At 48.8% G+C, this 21,147-nt stretch overlaps 1 protein-coding gene across 2 annotated transcripts in view; it reads left to right on the top strand.

The window, feature by feature from the left end:
* Positions 1–7,566: 7,566 nt before the first annotated feature.
* The window catches only part of LOC116939033 (potassium voltage-gated channel subfamily A member 3-like), a 28,713-nt gene continuing 15,132 nt past the window's right edge, over positions 7,567–21,147 (top strand). Inside the window, exons 1-4 of one of the 2 annotated variants that reach the window (XM_076061408.1) lie at positions 7,567–7,965; positions 19,556–19,621; positions 20,645–20,668; positions 20,909–20,997. The gene's annotated coding sequence lies outside the window, so the exon portion shown is untranslated. The remainder of the gene's footprint in view (positions 7,966–19,555; positions 19,622–20,644; positions 20,669–20,908; positions 20,998–21,147) is intronic. The other variant, XM_032946907.2, reaches the window with a different exon arrangement.

Genomic DNA, 21,147 nt, shown 5'->3' with positions numbered 1-21,147 from the left:
TTTTATGGGTGGGTTTTGATCTTGGGCCCCCATCCAAATTTATATTGCAAATTGACCTGTCTAAAATGTTCAGTGTTACACTTTGTAGGACAAAGTAGAGCAACAGAGCCGAGGATCTGTCATATACAGTATGTCCAATACAATAATCGGGGATCAGGCAATGCAATTATTGTTTCCAACTTCCAAAGTGCCCACACGTTAAATGTATTATTCGTCAGGATCAAACATCTGCCAAGTTTACGAGTTCAGGACCTTCTTCCACTGAGTTGTGTGGTTCTTCCTCCAATAGATATCTTATGAGTTCCTTTACTATTAAAAACCCTCTGTTTACTGTAAACTGTGTATCAGCCAAGCACTTTGGTAGTGCTTGCTTCGCCCTGAACTCGGGTGAAGGCATCATTCGCCATCAATATATTCATCCTCGATGATGGTCTGCAAGGCAGTAGATACGCAGGTCGCCACCTCATTGCAGCTTGACAACAGCATTCCTGGCTTGGAGATGATCTTCTGTAGGAACTTCACAACTGAATGCACGTGTTACAAGAGACGTTCTGTTTTTCTCCAAAGTTGCCCCCGTGTGTAAACACAAAAGTTGTTCTGCTCAGCTTTGCGTTGGTCCGAAGCCTATAGTGTAAATTCCATATTCCTATGGAGAAAGTCTGGTTACGTATATTGTCAATTTGACTGCCATGGAATTGTAACATGGGACACCGATAACATTTTAACATGAACATAATTTTTGGTGTTTTATGTTCTTGTTTAATTTCCTTCCACAACAGGTTTGTATAATGCTTATAAGATCTAAATTCGTTTACAGATGTGCTGGCATTTGTCAAATCAAGGGAGGCGATTCCGAACGTCACAGGAAACGAAGCAATATCGAATGGCCCCGAACAACTCGAGTGGTGACTCAGGATTCGTGAACAATATTGGTGCGGCCAATATCAACTCACATTAAAATCTGAATGACAGTATGTTCATTAACGTAACATCCACTCATCTCTATTCTTGTCCACATTTACCTACCCAATACGTACAACTCTGTCCCTTGCCTACATCTCATATCTATATCTCATGTCATCTCATTAGAATTGTTTAAACATTTTCCGCTTCGTGGCCCCCATGGGCGAGTTCCGCCACTGCCCCCTAAATGTTCCAGGAATAATTTTGTTTTTAAAAAATGCCTTTAAACGATTCTATGTTCTCTAATCCACGCGCTCTTCCTTACGTCTCTCAATCTATATCAGTATTGTGTGTGAACACGCACACATATACAGATACATAATGTTGGCCCATGCATACATGTATGAGCCAATTACGCTTAAAGCAGCCCATTCTAACCACACTACGACTAATGCACGCAGAGGCCATTACGCCAAGGTCAGCAGGCAGAGCCAACCCCTGCCTCCCCTCCTGAACAGCAAACGTAGCAAGTTACATAGTTTCCCCTCGTTCGAATCGCACGCAATTACATTGTACGCGCTCACAAAGACAAAGATCGCCCGCATAGCCTAAACAAACTGTTGGGGCAAGTGCTGTCGGCGAGCACCTCCGAAGGCCGTCGGGGCACACGAGAGGATGATTGGCCAAACACCACGCCCGGCCGCCTTTGTCTCCCTGCTGGTGATGTTTTACCCGGTACTAATTTGAGGCCGAGTCGACCTAGGGAAAAGGCCCAGGACCGGTTCGTGTAATCGTCACCGGTGTTGGCCGTGAGCGGGAATCGAACTTCGGGTCACCGTGCTTGGCAGAGCTCTAAGTTGTTGCACTACCGCTCTCCACACAGACAAAAACAAAGACACGCCAAAAAAACAAACCGACCCCACATTCAGCCGTGTTGGCCACGAGCAAGCACTATCAGCGAGCATCTATTAAGGCTGACACTGCACACTTGAAAAATGAATTGCTGGAGTCAGCAACCACGTGCGTCCGGCGCCCGTCTTTGTCTTCCCAGTGCTGATGCTGACAATGTAACAGGACCGGGTGTTTTCTATTTTGTAAAGGCTGACGTGACCTCGAGGCGGCTAAAAGTCGCATTCAAATGCCGCTTGGCCGCTGGCTGGTGGCGATCTGTAATCATGGACAGACATCGAAGCGATGCTTCATTGGGAATCTCGCTGTCGTGCACGAGCCGTTGTCATGCCCATGAGCCGTGTCTCGCGCCAGGATGGATCGGGTGGGTAAGTAATGTTAGCGAGCGCCTATTAAGGCATATGGGGCCGTCCATAAATGACGTCACGCGATTTTGGACGATTTTTTACCCCCCCCCCCCACCACCACTAGTCACACGGCGTCACAAAAAGTCAGACCCCCCTCTAAAATATGACGTCACAAAGCTCTGCCCCCCCCCCCCCCAAAATAAAACATGCTTCAAATCGCTTTAAACTATTGTCATTGTAGTGCGTATTTAATGTGGGGCTGCACTCTGATGTTGTAGGAGAAAACATTTATTAAAAGGTTTATTTAATTAAGTAGAACGTGTTGTCTATATTTATTTAAAGTTGCGCATTTTGATGTGACGTCACGTTTCTCGCCCCCCCTCCCTCGTCACACATCGTCTGACCCCCCCCCCCCCCCCTAGGTGCGTGACGTCATTTATAGACGGCCCCTATATACAATACAAAGAAAAAAGATCCCCCATATAGCCTTAACAGACTGTAGGGGCAAGTGCTGTTAGCGAGTAGCACCTATGAAGGCCGGAACGGTACACGAGGGGGTGGGTGGCCAGCACCACGCCCGACCGCCTTTGTCTCCCTAGTGCCGATGTTTACACACCGCACAAGGTACTCATTTGAGGCTGAGTCGACCAAGGGGAGGCCCGGGACCGGTTTAGATAATCGTCACTGGTGTTGGCCGTGAGCGGGAATCGAACTCGGGTTGCCAGGTTCATAGCGCAGCGCGCTAATCGTTACACTATCGCTTCCCACCCTATATACAATATACACACATACACATTCAGACAGAAGCACTTGCCCACGTCGTATATAAACTTAGCGTTCACAAATACACACGGCACGAGCTCACAGAACACACAGCGCACGTGATACACGTGACACGTGCTCACAGAACACACAGCGCACGCGATGCACGTAACACGTGCTCACAGAACACACAGCGCACGCGATGCACGTGACACGTGCTCACAGAGCACACAGCGCACGCGATGCACGTGACACGTGCTCACAGAACACACAGCGCACGTGATACACGTGACACGTGCTCACAGAACACACAGCGCACGTGATACACCTGACACGTGCTCACAGAACACACAGCGCACGCGATGCACGCGACACGTGCTCACAGAACACACAGCGCACGCGATGCACGTGACACGTGCTCACAGAGCACACAGCGCACGCGATGCGTATGCACACAACGCCACACGGACACAGCGTCGGCGTCAACTTAAAGGTGACGTATAAAAGCGCAGCCCTGCAATTGCTTGCTTAGGGGCCATCCATTTAGGACGTACGCAAAAAAATGTGTCAACACTTAAACCCCTTCCCCCCTCCATGTACGCACGCGGACTTTTTACCCCCCCCCCTCCCCACCTGCGTACGAACGCCTGACGCACCCCCCCGCCCCCGAATCCTATAGAACGGCCGATATTTCATCCACGCAGAAACGATGAAGGATTCATAATATCGACTTTAAAGCTTTCGTGACTGCACGAATTCATATTCTTTGGGTCTTTCGGTAAAGTCACGTAGATAGGTTCAAAGAAAATAACAAAAACTTACGACGTTTCGATCGCAACACAAGCAATCATCATTGAACCTGACCCATTTTCTTCTCCGGATGACGATCGCTTGGGTTGCGATCGAAACGTCCTAGTGTTTTTGTTATTTTCCTTGAACCTATCTACGTGACTTTACCGAAAGACCCAAGGATATTAATAATATTAACTTGTTTAAGCAAACAGATCATCCACCCTCCGGACTATCTAACTCATTTGAAGGCCAATGTAGACAAATAATTATAGAGGCTTCACCGCCTCCCCCCCCCCCCCCGTTTCCTATGCGTCCGCACATTGTCAGTAGACCCCCCCCCCCCCCCCCCATACTCAAGCTACGCATTTGGGTTGCCCCACTCCCCGCTCCATGCGTACTAAATGGATGGCCCCCTACCCCACTGCTACAGCGGATGCTCTAGAGAGCACCTAAAGTCTACCCCCCCACCCCAAGTGGTTCTCAAAGTGGTGGTGCCCGGATAACCAGGGAGGGCCGAGTCGGTCCTCCAGGTGCTCCCCGGTAGCTGTGGTGCAGACGCAGACCGATTCGGACAATAATGACGATGTTTATTCTACCTTTTGTTTTGGACATCAATATTTTACTCGTGATATTTAATTAAACAAAGTAAAGTTAGGTAAACTACTCTGATTAAACTACCCTAACCCCAACATATTTATGTCCCCCCCCCACTACTCCTAAGAAAAAAAAATAACATTATAGCCGCGTTAAAAAAAATGGTATGTATGTTCCGGCAATGTTAATCATCTTGTATTAGTGGTATTTAGAGAGATAAGTGAATGCGTTTTGTCACCAGGGGTGGTGCGGGCTGGGTGGAAATGTTTGCATCAACCGAGTGGTCCGTGAGCCACACACGTTTGAGAAACACCGCTCTGTAGGATATGTGTACCCCGTGGGTGACGAGATGTTAACTACCTCGACTGGTATACAGGAGGTCGTGGGTTCGAACCCGACCCTGACGCCTGTACATTTGGAGTTTGCGTGTTCTCCCCATGGTCGCGTGGATTTTTTTTCCGCGTTTTCCCTCCCACATTTAAAAATCAACGTGCGTTTGGAGTATTTGGCTGCTGTACATTGGCACACGATAAGCCACTTGGCTGAGCTATCATTTGTGGCCAGGTCGCTTCTGAAAAAAGAGCTCTGTAACTCAGTGGGCCTTACCTGGTTAAATAAAGATATTTAAAGATAAATAGTTAAAGATACATCGTCAAAGATAAATAGTTCAAGATAAAGAGTTAAAGATAAATAGCTCTTTCGCACCGTACCCAGTCAACCGTGGTGATCGAAAGTGCCCCGGGAAGGACACCAAACTCTCCCACGCTAGCCAGACGTAGAATCACAACACGCCGACACAGTACGTGCACCCATAACTACAAACACTCAACACGTGCGTGCACACACGCGCACACGCGCGCGCGTGCGCACAAGACGCACGTGAACACAATCACGTACGGACCCGCAAGACACAGGGACACCGCTTAAACCATTACACGCGCAGATAGACAGCGCACGGATCGACACACACAGGTGCTGCTCGAGGGCGCTGAGTGGCCAGCGCCACGCCCGGCCGCCTTTGTCTCCCCATTGGTGATGTGTTTTTTTTTTTAACGCACGGCACCAGATACTCATTTGAGGCTGAGTCGACCTAGAGGAGGCCCAGGACCGGTTCATATAATCGTCACCCGTGTCGACCGTGCTACGGGAATCGAACTCGGGTCGGCGGGTTCGCAGCGCGTCGTGCTCACCGCTCCACTACCGCTGCTACCCAGACGGCGACACGCGCGCACGCACAAAGACAAAGATCCCCCGTGTAGCATTAACAGACTGTAGGGGCAAGTGCTGTTAGCGAACACCTGTAAAGGCCGGCACGGGCACACGAGGGGGTGGGTGGCCAACACCACGCCCGGCCGCCTTTGTCTCCCTAGTGGCGATGTTTACACATCGCATCGGGAACTCATTTGATGCTGAGTCGACCTAGGGGAGGCCCAGGACCGGTTCAGATAATCGTCACCGGTGGTGTTGGCCGTGATGCGGGGAACCGAACCCGGGTCGCCGGGTTTCTAGCGCAGCGCGCTAACCGCTACACCACCGCTCCCCACACAACAACAACAACCATTCGCCACGAAGTGGCGGTGACGTCACCACGACGCTTGTGCCAGGCTATGTGCACCCCGAGGCCACGTGAAGTGTCGAACGCCCGCTGGCAGGAGGTCACGGGGCAGACCCAGGTGCCACGGGTCGACTGACTGAGATGACTGGCTGATGCACCACCTGTGCCCCCTACTGTGCCAACCTGCGGTGCTTTAGCCACCCGGCGCTCCGCTCGTTGTTGTGAGCGTCGCTCCTCCGCCCTCCGTTGTTGTTGGAGGGCGACTGCCTCCAACTGCCCAGTAGCAGCGTCCTTCACGAGCCTCCTCCACAGAGGCCGATCTTGACACCGCTGGTACCAGTCATCGGCAAGCCCACTCAGCTCCACGTCCTCCTGCACCACATCACTCCATCTCTTCTCTAGCCCGTGCCGCGCCCGCTTAGCCCCCTAAATCCGGCCGAACAAAAGCTGTTTCGGCATGCGGTGGCTGGGCATGCGGGCTACATGACCCAGCCATCGCAGCCTTCCACGCCGGAGGAGCTCACCGATGGGACCTTGCCTAGCTCTTTCAAGGATTTGAGCTCCTCACACAATCCAGTCTGGTTAAACCCAGGATGGATCGTAGGCAGGCCAGCCTAAATGTTTCTAACCGGCGAAGATGTTCCATTAGGGGGGTCCACGTTTCGCAAGCGTAGAGAAGGGAGGGAATGACCGTGGCCGAGAGGACCTGAAGCTTAGTGTGGAGCGACAGACCAGGTAGCTTCCACATAGCGTTAAAAGATATTGCCGCTCGACTGATTCGGAGTGAGACCTCTGCTGTTAAACTGGAGCCAGTCATAAGCACACTGCCCAGATATGGGAAACTCTCCACTCTCTCCACAACTGCGCCATCACCGATTGGGAGTTGTGGGGGTGGAGTGTGCGATTGTACAAAATACCCAGGCAGGTGCTTAGTTTTGGTGGGGCTGATGGTAAGGCCCCATGTCTTAGTGACACGCTCCAGTCTCAGCAGCAGCGTCTCCAACTCCTCCTCTGAATGAGCAGCTATTACCAAATCATCAGCATACATAACGTGGTTGACCAATAGGGAGCCATCCCTTGACCACACCCGGGCATCGATCAGCCTCCCATTATATCTGTACCATATGGAGATTCCCCCGGTACAGCTATTGAAGGCTTCACGAACTACGTGGTCAAAATAGATGTTAAATAATGTGGGAGCCAGAGGACATCCCTGTCGCACCCCAAGGTGTACAGGGAATGGCTCGGACTCCCGGCCACGTAGTTTTACCCGGGCCCGCTCACCATCATGAAGGTCCTTAATGATCGTGAGCAGAGGGTCAGGTACTCCAAAAACACGAAGAACAACCCAGAGCCCAGGCCTACTGATGGTATCATAGGCCTTGACCAGGTCAATAAAGCAGAGATGTAGGTCTTTTTGGAATTCCCTACACCTCTGCTGTAGCAGACGGACAGAAAATATGGCATCTGTGCAGGACCGCCCTTTCCTGAAACCGCACTCGCACACACGCTTGGCCACGCACTCACACACGGACACACGCGCACACGCGCTTGGCCACGCACACACACGCGCGCACACACACGCACACACGCGCACACACACGCACACACGCGCACGCATGCACGCGCGCACACACACGCACGCACACACACGCGCGCACACACACGCACGCACACACGCGCGCACACACACGCACACACACGCGCGCACACACGCACACAGACGCACGCACACACACGCGCGCACACACACACACAGACACACGCGCGCACACACACACAGACACACGCGCTTGGCCACGCACTCACGCACGGACACGCATGCGCCAATAGCGGGAGCGAGCGAGCGAGCATCCTCGCTCATCAGGGATGAGGAAGGAGGAGGAGGGAGCTGATGCCGCCGCCGCCGCCACTGCCACTGCTGTTGCTGCCACTGCTGATGCACCTCCATCTGCCCCCCTCCCCCCACACACGCGCGCGTTTCCATCTCGTACGTACGCACGCACGCGCGCGTTCCTGAATGAATGAATTTAAGACGGAGATTCGTTCGCCGTCCATGAAGACGAGGCGACGAGAGGCTCGCCGTGGAGAAGACGCGGAGAGGTGAGATTCCCGATAGTGGAGCCGGGGTGGGGTGGGGGCGTTGGAGGAGGATAGGCGCAGCTCCTCTTGTGCGCATTTTACAGCAGGGATACTATGCAGTAGCTCTCCTCCCGCTTATATATACGGTATATATACACACACACCGTATTCGTATATACACACATACACTATATCATGTATGTATTTTTTATATTTGTAAATACGCTGTATAGGGTATATGTGCCTAGACTTTCAATGCATTATTATTATTATTTGCAATGTAATGCGCGCGTTTCGCAATGAGTGTGTATGTGTGCATCGCTGGCGAATATTCGAAGCCGGCACTGGGCCTCCCATAGATTGACGCGGCCTTAAACGAGTATACCTGGTGCGCCAACAGTCGGCACTTGGGAGACAAAGGCGGCCGGGCGTGGCTCTGACCACACCGACGCTAACAGCACTTGCCCCGACAGCCAGAAGAGCCTATACGGCGGGACCTTTGTCTTTGCGCAATGTGCCTATGTGCCAAGCCTTGTAAATAGGTGGCGGCTGCGTCTTGTTTTGTGGACGCCTTCGTCCAACAGTGGACTGACCATGGCTGATGATAACGATGCATTTGCCAATGCCTTCATATTCCAACCCAACGTATATAGCATGCGACCGCGTGCGCGTGTGTACAATACAATGTATGTGCCCAGTCTTCTTGTAACACGATACACACCACGCGACTATGTCTATATACACACAGCTATAACGCCATTTATCATTCCACTGCTGGATCAACGACTCCCCCCCCCCTCTCTCTCCAAGCTCTGTTGTCGGTCATTTGTGGGGTGGGTGTTTTGTTGTAAACCATACTTCACCACGCTGGTCAGTGCGTTGGAGAGGCCCTGTGGGATGGTTCAGATGTTGTGGCTCGTCACCACAGCATCAATGGTGCCTTCGTGTGTTCCGTGTGATTTACATATACAGTGCATCCTCCCATACAGCCTTTTGATATATTTGTTGTTTACTATACAACATGTGCCGCTAAATACGCGCGTCTTAATGTACACCATATTTATATGTGTACGTGTTATCGCGAATGTGTCATAATGTACGTGCCAGACGGTGCCTTGTCAATGTACACTGCAGTGGAACAGCGCGTTTGTGTTGCACATTATTGCTATACCAGGAGCGAATGTCTGAACCGGTGGTGCATCTCGTCGCCTAGGTAGACTCAGCCTGAAATGAGCACCTGGTGCGGTGTAGTAAACATCAGCACTAGGGGAGACAAAGGCGGCCGGGCGTGGTGCTGGCCACCCACCACCACGTGTGTTGTGTCGGCCTTCATAGGTCCTCGCTAACAGCACTTGCCCCTACAGTCTGTTAAAGGCTACACGGGGGATCTTTGTCTTAATGTGCACTATATGTGCGTGTATAATGTGATGTATATACAAGGGGTGTCTGTGTGTTTATTAGCGCATGTCCATGTGGACACGAGCATATTTGTCACAATACAAAGACAGCGGTCACCCGTGTAGCCTTCACAGGCTGTTGGGGCAAGCGCTGTTAGCGAGCACCTATTAAGGCCGGCACACGAGGGACTGGGTGACCAGCACCACGCCCGATCGCCTTTGTCTCCCTAGTGGCGATGTTTACGCATCGCACAAGTTACTCGTTGGCTGAGTCGACCTAGGGGAGACCCAGGACCGGTTCAGATAATTGTCACTGCTGTTTGCCGTGGACGGGAATCGAACTGGGGATCGCCGGGTTCGTAGCGCAATGCGCTAACCGTTGTAACTCCCCCCCCCCCCCCACACACACACACGTGTAGTGTTACACACGTGTCGTGTTACACACGTGGACAGGGGTGTCTTCATACAAATACACGTGGGCTGTCAATGTGCGTGTGAGCGGTAATGGTAGTGGTTAGCGCACTGCGCTTCGAAGCCGGCGGAATCTTTGTCTTTGTAAGCTGCATCACGCAGGCACATAAATGCGTATCTCACCGTGCTCTACAGTCGTGCTCATTATTTATCCGGGAAAACCTCACTGAGTCTCTGACACTCTTTTCAAGAGGCGCCTGCCCCGCATTGAGATGTGCATGACCAACTCCATGAACGAGTGTTTTTTGGGATGGAACCCGCGTATACCAGGGCGAAAACACTGAAAAAGGACCGCACAGATGGAAGCAAAGATCCAATGTTGGCACTGCCACTTTACTGGCAACCACGCAGTCCAGGTACCATCCAAAATCTAACCAGGGTCCAAAACCTGCTTAGCTTACAAAATACGAGATCGGGGGCATTGGGCGTGGAATGTGTGTTCTAAAGTGCACAATGCATTGTGCGTCTCTTAATGTACTCAGGGCTTCATTGAAACCGGAGCTGCCTGGGGCTGAGCTCCGGAAAATGTCTCCACTGGGCGGGGCCTGGGGGAGGTTGGGGGTTGGGGGTATGCCTCCGAAAAATATTCCATGAGAAATGAGATCTTGATGATAAATATGTATGTGTGCGTGTAGGTGTATTTGCACGTAACATATAGAATATAGGCTAAGGAGGGTTGATATTTGTGAAAGTATATGCATAATGCAATGGGTGTGCTCCGGGTTTAATGTCGGCCGGGTCAGCGATCTGGAAAATAGTTCCACACCCGGCACACAACATCCAGTCGCGGTGGATAGCGCACTGAGCTCTGAAGTCAAAATGAGACATTAATTCCCCACCACGGCTAACATCAGTGCCGATTTACACCTCAACCAGTCCTGTCCCCCCCAGCCTTCCCCCTCGCCCCCTTTACCAGCTAGCACTGAACAGAGATGTGAAACAACCCCCATCACTGCCACCGCTTGGGGAGGCCTTCATCCAGCAGTGGATTAACATGAGAGATAATATTATTACGTTTTGACTTAAAACTTTCGTGACTGCAGGAATGCATATTCTTTGGTTCTTTCGGTAAAGTCACGTAGATAGAAAAAATATGATAAAAAATAAAGTGAATAAAAAAATTAAAACAAAAACACACTAATGTAGACTGTAGCCTGGTTCTTAATCGGAGTGAGTGTACTGGCAGTCTATAATGTGGACTGTAGCCTGGTTATTAAGTTTGGTGAGTGTACTGGCAGTCTATAATATAGACTGTAGCAATGGTTATTAAGCTTGGTGAGTGTACTGGCAGTCTATAATGTAGCCAGTACGCTCACCGAGGTTAAGAACCAGGCTACAGTCTACATTATAGACTGCCAGCACACTCATCCAGCTTAATCATTGCTACAGTCTCGATTTTAGACTGCCAGTACACTCACCAAACTTAATAACGAGGCTACAGTCCACATTGTAGATTGCCAGTACACTCACTCCGATTAAGAACCAGGCTACAATTCTAGATTTAAAGCTTTCGTGACTGCTAGGATCCATACTCTTTGGTTCTATTGGGTAAAGTCACGTAGGTAAAAAATAAAATAACAAAAATCACGACGTTTCGGCCACAACACAAGCGGCCTTCATCAGGTGAAGGGACGAGACTGTCTGGAGGACAGCGCTGGAGTGAAAAAGCCACGCTCAGAACCAGGCTACAGTCTAGATTAGTGATATATTTTATATATATAATTTATATTCACTTTATTATAATTTTTCTATCTACGTGACTTTACCGAAAGAACCAAAGAATATCATATGATTCCGTTTGTGTCCCCCAGGAATGCCTCGCGGGGTCACATGACTCTTGTTTTAGGTTCCTGCTAAGATACTGAGCGCCACGGTGGCGGGTGTTCACTACCCCGCCTGATACACAGCAGGACCTGGGTTCAATCCCGACCCCTGTGTATTTGGAGTTTGCATGTTCTCTCTCTCTCTCTGTGGTCCCTGGGGATTTTTTTCCGGGTCCTCCGGGTTTCCCCTCCACATTTAGCATCAACATGCGTACAGAAATTATTCACAAAGATCATTTGGAAAATTAAAAAAAACATACTGGTACAGTATAATAAACATTTTCTCTATCACATTCTTTAATAGGGCTAATACGGTATATATCAAACGCCCAGATTTTGTACACTACGACAATGCATGTAACTCACTGTAAAATGATGCAGTCATCCAATCTCTCACAAACCAAGGCCGAAATAAACACATTTTTAAAAAATGAAAACCTTTTGCAAGGATGGAATGAATTTCGATTTAAAGCTTTCGTGACTGCAGGTGTTCATATTCCCTTCCACGTGACTTTACCGAAAGAACCAGGAATAAGGATGGAATAACTACACCGAAGAGTGAATAATGAAAGCAGCAGAATACAAATCAGGTGAGCCAGGCAATGAGATACCAAAAATAATGCACCCTTGACATGAGAAAGGAGAGAAAATGAAGGCATAAACATATATGGGAAAATATTAACCATCTCCGATCTGCTGGTAACATTGTAGGACAACCGTTGTAAATAAATTACAGGGAAAAGGAACGTAACAAAGAAGGCTTCAACTACACAAGATAAACACGAGCAACAACAACATTCTTCTACTACAGAGATCCACCTTTGTATGTTGGATTAGGCCACGTGGTCTCACCCAAAAAACAAATATGGAGCATTGCATTGGCTACGCAACCCTACGTTGTAAATGTTTGTACAAAAGGTCTGCTAGATAACATCTAAAATATTTCTCGGAGGGTACACGAGTGGGAAACATCAGAGAATGTATACCCCGGACAGTTATTGAAGGCAGACCTGCATCAACGTGATACAACAGAGAGCAGGTTGGAGCGCTGTAAGCTGAAAAAGCAAATATGTGCCGAGCCAGGCGCTGTACCTCGAGTCCGTAATTAGACGTGACAGTAAAACATAATTCTACATCGGATCAAAGATCGCCCGTATAGCCTCAACATACTTTTTGGGGCAAGTGCTATTAGCGAGCACCGAAAAAGGCCGGCACGGCACACGGGTCGGTGGGTGGCCAGCAACACGCCCGTCCGCCTTTGTCTACCGAGTGGCGGTGTTTTAAAAAAAAACTGCGCCAGGAAACTAATTTGGTGCCGAGCCGACCGAGGAGAGGCCCAGAAGCGGTTCGGATATTCGCCACTATCATTGATCGTGGCCGGGAATTGAACTCGGGGTAGCCAGGTTTGTGGTGCACGCAGCACACTGCGGTCACCGCTGATGCCACAGCTCAGTAAATTTATTCAAAATATAAGTATGGATATGTTTAAAATTACTCATTGTACTTGATTGTAAGGATTTGCAGTGCTTTCATTTGCATTGTGAGTTTTAAATGTTAGCCATGATTTACATGGTTTGCTGGCTTGTTGTTGTTGTGTGTTAAATAGATTGTTCAAGGTGTTCGCAGCTAGCCAGAAATGTCAGCTAAGCCGGACCAAGTGCTCTCCTCTCGTGTTAGTACGGCAAACGGGAAGGCGGGTGGGGGGGGTGTTACACTCGCATGTGTGTGTGTGGTTCCTATGCGGCGAGGATCTTTGTCTTTGCTCTGTAAAGCACAGCGCTTGAAGAGGAGCGGTAGTGCGCTACGAACCCAGCGACCCGAGTTCGATTCCGGCTCACAGGCCAACACCCAATGACGATTATCTGAACCGCTCCTTGGCCTCCCCTAGGTCGACCCAGCCTCAAATGAGTACCTGGTGCGGTGTGTGTAAACATCGCCACTGGGGAGGCAAAGGCAGGTGGGCGGGCGTGGTGCTGGCCACCCACGTGCACCGTGCCGGCCTTCAGAGGTGCTCGCTAACAGCAACTTGCCCCAACAGTCTGTTAAGGCTGCACGGGGGGATAACAAAAGTACAATCATCGCAGTCAACCAAGCCATGCCACCTGCTGGGTTTGTCCCGTGACCTGTCAGCGAGCCTTCGACACTTCACGTGGCCTCAAAGTGCACCTAGCCTGGCACAAGCGCCGTGGTGGACGGCGGCTGTTGTTGGTCTGCAAAGCATACACCATGTATGTGTAAATTAGACAAATTACAGATGGAACCGTCCAAACTTCGCGTGTGTGTGTGAGACTGCCCGAGGGCCAAATGTTTTCCCGTAAAAAAAAATCTGCACTGAATCCTATCCGCAAGCGTCACTAACGCGGCTCCACCGTGACTTTTTTGGGATTCAATCGATGAATTAAATTATCCCATAAAACATCTGCGTAAAAATTAATGAACGTTATATAGCGATGCTGGGGGTCGGTTTGCGGCCGCTGTGGTGTCGGCGGTGGTGGCAGTTGTGTGTTGTGGTCCTGTGCAGCGATCACTGCCGCCTCCTGGTGAAAGTGATGTTCGCGTGAAAGCTGTTCCCTTTTTCGTCTCTCCATCTCGGCGTTACTTGACTCATTATCAGGGGCGGGGATGGGTGGAGGGGAGGCACTTTGGCCGATGAGGCATCATCAGTGTGTGAGAGCCGCCACACATTTGAAACACCATTGTTGGGTTTGGCAGCATCACGACGATGATGATGATGATGACGGGGAGTGTGTTCACACGTTGTGTAGTGTCGGGGGCCGCACTAAAGGCCATCAGGGGCCGCCAGTGGCCCGCGGGCCTGGCAGTGAAGAACAATGGTCGATCTCATATTTTTGTTCTTATTACATCCTTCTCTCATTTATTTATCTGAAAACATATCTCCCATTTATCTCTCTCTCTCGTATATATCTTTCCTCTCTGTTGTACAACACAGTATCTAACTTGTTAATGGACTGCCCCTTGAATGTCTCTTCTGAATAGATCTCCAATCTCGTCATTAGATATTTTATGAAGAATACATTTATTGTCTAGGAGCATGAACCATCGCGCAAACTCCGGTCATCTTCGCAGCGGCGGCTTTTGGCCGAGCCATCGAACAAAGACGGGCACTGCATCGCGCGCTTTCAGACGCACTTTTGCGGTCCGTCTGGAACGCTCTTCCTTACGATATTAAGAAGCCACTGGAGCTATGCAACCTTAAATCTCGATTGAAAACTAATTTCTTTAGAACTGCTTTTTGTGTGGAGTTTGTTGTCCTTCCCCCGTACCTCTGATTAGCACGGTTGGCTATACGGGGAGTGCGAAAAAAAAGTTCAGCATACATTACATTTCCTGTCTCACCGTATATGCATCAGGGAGCGGTGTCACAGTGTTTGGTGCGCTGCAGTACAAACCTGAGCTCGATTCCCAGCCATGGCTGACATCTGTGGCGTGTGTTATCTGAAGCGGTTCACAGCCTCCTCGAGGTTGACTCAGCCGTAAAATGAGGAGCTGGTGCAGTGTGAAGCAAGGGGTTTGTCGGGCACGGTGCGGCCCACACCACCCCATTGCGCATGGCGTTGATCTTAATAGGTGCTCACGAGCAACTGCGGTAATCTACTAGGCTTAAGGTTAGAGTTTTGTCGTGGACAAAGTTAGGGCAGTATTTATTGTAATTTGAATGTCGTAGGTCGTGACATATCTGGTGAACAAATCCTCAACAAATTTGTCAATAACGTTGTGACCTAAAAATAATATACTGGAACAAATAAGACAACATTTCAGGCAATGGCCCTCCGCAGCACAGGGAAACCAGAGAGATAGAATATAATAATAGGGTTTTAAAACAGAGAGCTAGAGTTAATAAGAATTGGAGAAGGCACAACATCATGAGGTGAGAATTACATTTTTTTACAAATTTTCTGTTTACCTTTTTTCAAAAGAGGCATATGAATAGTTACTTAATAGTTATTGAGTACAGGTCAAACCCCTGAATAATCAAAGAGTATAAAACAACGTTATTTATATTAATAGTAAAATTATAACACGTTGATGGCATGTTGCATTGTGGGAAGGTATGCTTGTGTGAGAACAAGGCCCTATCCACCCAGCAGAGCATCCCTGGGCCCAATCACCACCACCTCAATAAAAGGGACTTAACTGCTCAATATTCTTAAGGCAGAGAAGTCTGAGAAATTAAATGTGATGTGGAGTACAACATATAAAAAAAATCACATTTAAACTAAGAAAGGGTAATGTTTGTCTAGCACTCCGAAATAAAGCTATTTTTAAGTGAAGTTGCGTTCTATCAGTCCTGCCGGCTGAACGGTATTCAGTTGAATTATGAGGCGACCTTCTGTCCTTAATCTGGTCTCATTCCCATCAGAGATCAATGCAACGCCATCCACCAACATGTTATGTACGGTAAAGAGGGGGTACTTGGCTGTAAGATCGGCAGTTCATCAGCATTGATTCAACCAATCCTGAGTCTGCTTATGAGACGCTGTATGTCGAAACCGGTCCAGAGTTTGCCTGACTTGAAATCAGTGGCTACTGAATTTATGAACTCCCAGAAGGCCGAGCAGCTGATGGGTTGTGTAAGAAATACTTTGATGTTTATTTTTTATGTGTAGAGACAGATGTATGAAGAAGACATTGCTTGTTTATTTAGTTATTTATGTTCTCCACGACAACGCGAATCATTATTTTGTGTCGCAAGGTAGGTCACTACAGCATATGATAGATCACTACTGAGTAGAAGGCCAAGGTCACGATCAACTGAATGTCCAAACACAGTCGCAGACATGGAAAAAGGTTACTAAACTTAGCTGCTTGACCAGGACAGTCACAGTTTTATCATTCCTGTTCCCCAAAGCATTTGCGAAAGGTTACTATTTCTGCTGGCTTAATGCTTGACTCCTATGTGATTAGTATGTGCAATGGATGGGGGCTACCCGAGTAGTGGGCGGGGTTAGCAGGAGTAGGCGGAGCCTAGGGGCAGGAGGCAGGTGCCAATGAGAGAGGGCCTATTCACAATGGTGGCCGGGCTAGTTGCTGAGTGGGTGTGGCTATTGAAAAGTGGGTGGGGCTGCTGGAGGGAGGGACTGCCAAGCTCGGCACATGTCCTGTGGTTGAGCCTTCAAGAAATTGTGTAGTTTTGCAGACATGTAAGCTACGTGTACGTGCATCCAAGGGAGATGGCATTTAAACAATGTGTGCTGCGTATACTTATACATAAATTATGTTAATTTCAACAATATACACTACCTGGCTGTTGTTGTTTTATCAACTATGGGCTGTAATCAGTTTCGAGTTTGACCATATTTTAGCAACTCACTCTACAGGAGGCAAATTACTTTTGTTCACAGATGATAGGGAACTTTAGGTTGACCTTGCCGAATGGGTAAGTTTATGGTTTTCAGATGTAAGTTATATTCATATACTCCATTGTTTTTGTGGAAAATGTAAGCTTTCTGGCCTCTCTAAAACAAATTTTGTAATTGAAATCAGTCCATCGGTCGCAGTCTCCATGTACAGTACAGGGTGGTCCAGATGTCTTGTGACCCCCCCCCCCCCCCATTTAATTCTCAAAAAAATTGTATTGTTCAAGTAAGCTTTATTTAAACATAAATTGAATAAGCAAAGAAGGGAAAAAATCTTAGGGGGCAGTTAATCTGGACCACCCTGTTGAACACGATAGTGGAGAGGCAGTGAAGCAGGTAGCGGCATTGCACTATGAACCCAGCGAGCTGAGTATTAATCCTGGACAGGGCCAACATCGGTGGCGAGTGACATCTGAACTGGACCTCTGCTGCCACCCAATATCCCCTGCACCAACCCATGCTCTGACAAGCGCGAAGTGAAGTGACATAACCCCCTAGCCTGATATGGTTTGTGGGAGGCCTTCATCCGGCAGTGGGTTGACACGGGGCTCGAGATACCGTACGAATAGAAACACAGCACCAAATATGATGCCACTGCTGAGTCTCAAGACTTATTCATGAGGATCTTACTTTGGGATGTTCATGGGGAGCAGCAGTGTAGCGGGTTAGCGTGCTATGCTACGAACCCGGCGACCCGAGTTTGAATTCCCCGCTCACGGCCAACACCAGTGAGATCGGAAACCGGTCATGGGTTTTGCCTAGGTCGACTCAGCCATAAATGCGTACCTGGTGTGGTGTGTAAACGTCACCACTGGGGAGATAAAGGCGTTCGTGCGTGGTGTTGGCCATCCGCTCCCTTGTTTGCCGTGCCGGCCTTCATAGGTGCTCGCTAACAACACTTTCCCCAACAGTCTGCTCAGGCTATACGGGGGATCTTTGTTTGGCCAAGGCCTGATGGAGTACTTCTGGGAGGATACAATGGGGCCTACGGCTGCCATATATGGCCGAGGGAGCGCTCCCTGGTGACAAATTCAGCACATGCTGAGGACAGCAGCAAAAACAATTGTAAGCTGTCACTAGGAAGGCAATTCCAGCAGCCAGAATAGAAATACGCCAGGAGTTGACGATAATGGCTATGTTGTGCTGATGAGGCCCAATTGGAATGAAAGCGATTCATAGTTGCCTTGTTATCCTTCTGCTGCCTAAATGAATGAAAATGCACTGCGTAAGCTTATTTGAGCTGGTGGCCATCACTAGGTTGTTGTGCATATTGGCATGCAGAGGATGCTGGGATGCTGACATGTTTTGGTGTTTAATTCACCTATTTGTGTGTGTATATCATTTAGCTTTGGGTTGCACACATTTATTTCGTGTTGAATTGTCCCTTCAGATGGAATAGTGCTTAAACAGTATTTTTCGTCAACGGTGCTGATAAAACTCAGAAAATCACAACCGGTTTGGTCCAGGAAGCCCGGGCTGCTGGACTTGACTTGTTGTTTTATGTTTCCACGGCGAAACAGATCCTTGTACTGGTAGGAACCTCCCTGGTTACACCAGCCCACAGGGGATTATTGTGTCCGTCCGTACATCGTGCATCCAGAAATGGGAGGGGTGGGGCTGGGTGGAGAGGGGAGGGGCTGGGTGGGGAGGGTGGGGCTGGGTGGGGGTAGGAGGGGTGGGGCTGGGTGGGGAGGGGCTGGTCACCCCGTGGTGCCCTTATAAAACTCAACGTTTAACCTATTCACGCTGGCTTGTGCCCGCCCTCACAGTCGGGCATATTTGCGGAATACACCACGTGGTGGTGCCGCCGTGTGACCCTGGCCATTGTTTTTTTTTTCGAAGGAAATAATTAATTCCCACGTGCTTTCACTAAGTTCATCCCACACATCGGTGCACCGCTCACTGTGCTGTGTTACAATTGAACGGGTGTTCTGGCACAGGCATGCCTTCTCGAGGTGGGTTTGGTAGATCAGACAAAGGTCATCGTGAGCAGACTGACAGCCTGTGGAGGCGTGAAGTGGGTAGGAGATGGCGGTACATAAAATGCGTATCTGATCTGCCTGCGCCAATATTGAGTGTTATCCCCATAATTTCTGGGGGACTTTCTCTCGGCACTTTGGTGTCCTCCCACATGCAAAATGCTCATTTAGGAATTGGTCACACATGCCAGATGGGAGCGGTGGTGCAGTGGTTAGGGCAGTTTACTTTCAACTCCCAGCCACGGGTTTTCCTTCACCAAACCCGTGCTTACCAACGTGGTGAAGTATGGTTAAACAACCACCTCGTGACCGACGCAGCTTGACCGAGGCCTTTATCCACCCAGCGGTGGATTTACAAAGGGCTGTACAAACATTCAAATGCAGGACTGACGTTGAAAACAAGTTTGAGACTTTGGGTAAATATATTCAGTTACGAACTCAAATGCCTCGCATATGGAGCTCCATAAACGTCTTGATTAGTGATAATTTAGTATTCACGACTACAGACCTTGTGTTAGCAGGGGGCATTTTTTTATTTTTAATGCTGCCGTGCATGTCTCTAGGTGCTGGTGGCTCAAATGCAACGCCAAGGAGACAGCTACTGAACTCAAACTGCGAGTTGACAAAACGTGAGTTATTTGCTTATTTTACATCTTGTTAGGTGCCCAAGTCTAACACCTATAATGTATTCATACTGTAATGAATAACAATGGGTCCAAGTTCAGCATTTCAAAATATATTTGTACGTTTTGGCTGCCCTTCATACTCTACAGGACACGCATATTTATATGTTTATACACACACACGTTTATCCACTTATGGATACCCCACTGATATGACTCAATGACTTCAGATTACCACATCGTTCCATACTGAAAGAACATCACACGGGCTATGTTACGTGACCGTTATCAGGAGAAAGCTTATTATTTTGGTGAAGCTGCATTGGCAGTGGTACATAAGCACAGATAAAGACAAACACATTAATCAACAACGGATGTGTTGAGGGCACCATGGTAGCGAGATGTTAACTACCTCGCTTGGTATACAGGAGGTCGTGGGTTCAATCCCGACCCTGACGCGTGTACATTTGGAGTCTGCGTGTTCTCCCTTGTGGTCGCGTGGATTTCTCTCCAGGCCCTCCAGCTTTTTCCTTCACATTTCTAAACGAGCGTTTCGAGTATTTGGCTGCAATACATCTCCACATGATAAGCCACTTTGTTGAGCTATAATTTGTGGCCAGGTCACTTCTGAAAAAGAGCTGTATAGCTCAGTGGGCCTTACCTGGTAAAATAAAAAAATGGTATAGTTTAAGAACACTGTGGCCTTAAAAAGGGGAAAAACATCTATAATGGGTGACGTTTTGGGGTAATGGCCCTTCCTCTCAGCACACTGCGAGTGAGACCCGAGAGACAGAGACTCAGGAGAGTGTTGAAAGATTTAAGACTGTACTTCTGTAGAGACTTTGAGTAAAAATATTTCAATGCGAGGTCTCCCTATTATTTGAGTGGGGTGTCTATAAGTGGATCACCCTGTATCAAATAATTTTGTCCTAGGGAATTGTACTTCACAAAATGCACGAATGCACGTCGTTGTTGTTGTGTTAACTAACTCGCCTCTTATTTGCTGCCCGCTGTGTTTTGATGTTGCAGTTGTTGCTGTGGCGACATCACCAGGTGGGTGGCGTCCATTTTGAAATTGTTGAGCGGGGAGAAGGGAAATGGCCGCTGGGGGCCCCAGTCTCAAAAAAAGCCTCGAATTGTTGAAGATGACCTTTCCCAGTAGACATTGAACGTTGGTGCGAACGTGGGGCCAAAGGTTTACTGGGTTTCCCACTTTTTATGAAAGACTCAACACATCGAATTTTCAAAGATGTGGGTTTTAACAAGATGTTAAATCCCTCGCCTGGTGTGCAGGAGGTCGTGGTTTTGTTCCCGACCCAGACGCCTGTATATTTGGAGTTTGCGTATTCCCTCTCCCCGTGGTTGCGTGGATTTCTCTCCGGGTACTCTGGTTTTTACCACTCCACATTTAAAAATATGCGTTTATGGTATTTGGCTGCTCTAAATTTCCACGTGAAGAGACACTTCGTTGAGCAATTATTTGTGGCCAGACCGCTTCCTGAAAAATAGCCATATAGCTCAGCGTGCCTTAC

This window comes from Petromyzon marinus, chromosome 5 (genome assembly GCF_048934315.1).
Source record: "Petromyzon marinus isolate PM22_M1 ecotype Great Lakes invasive population chromosome 5, UKy_Petmar_22M1.pri1.0, whole genome shotgun sequence".
In the NCBI taxonomy this organism is placed as follows: domain Eukaryota; kingdom Metazoa; phylum Chordata; class Hyperoartia; order Petromyzontiformes; family Petromyzontidae; genus Petromyzon; species Petromyzon marinus.
The sequence above is the reverse complement of the archived record's forward strand: the minus strand, read 5'-3'. Positions and strand labels throughout refer to the sequence as shown.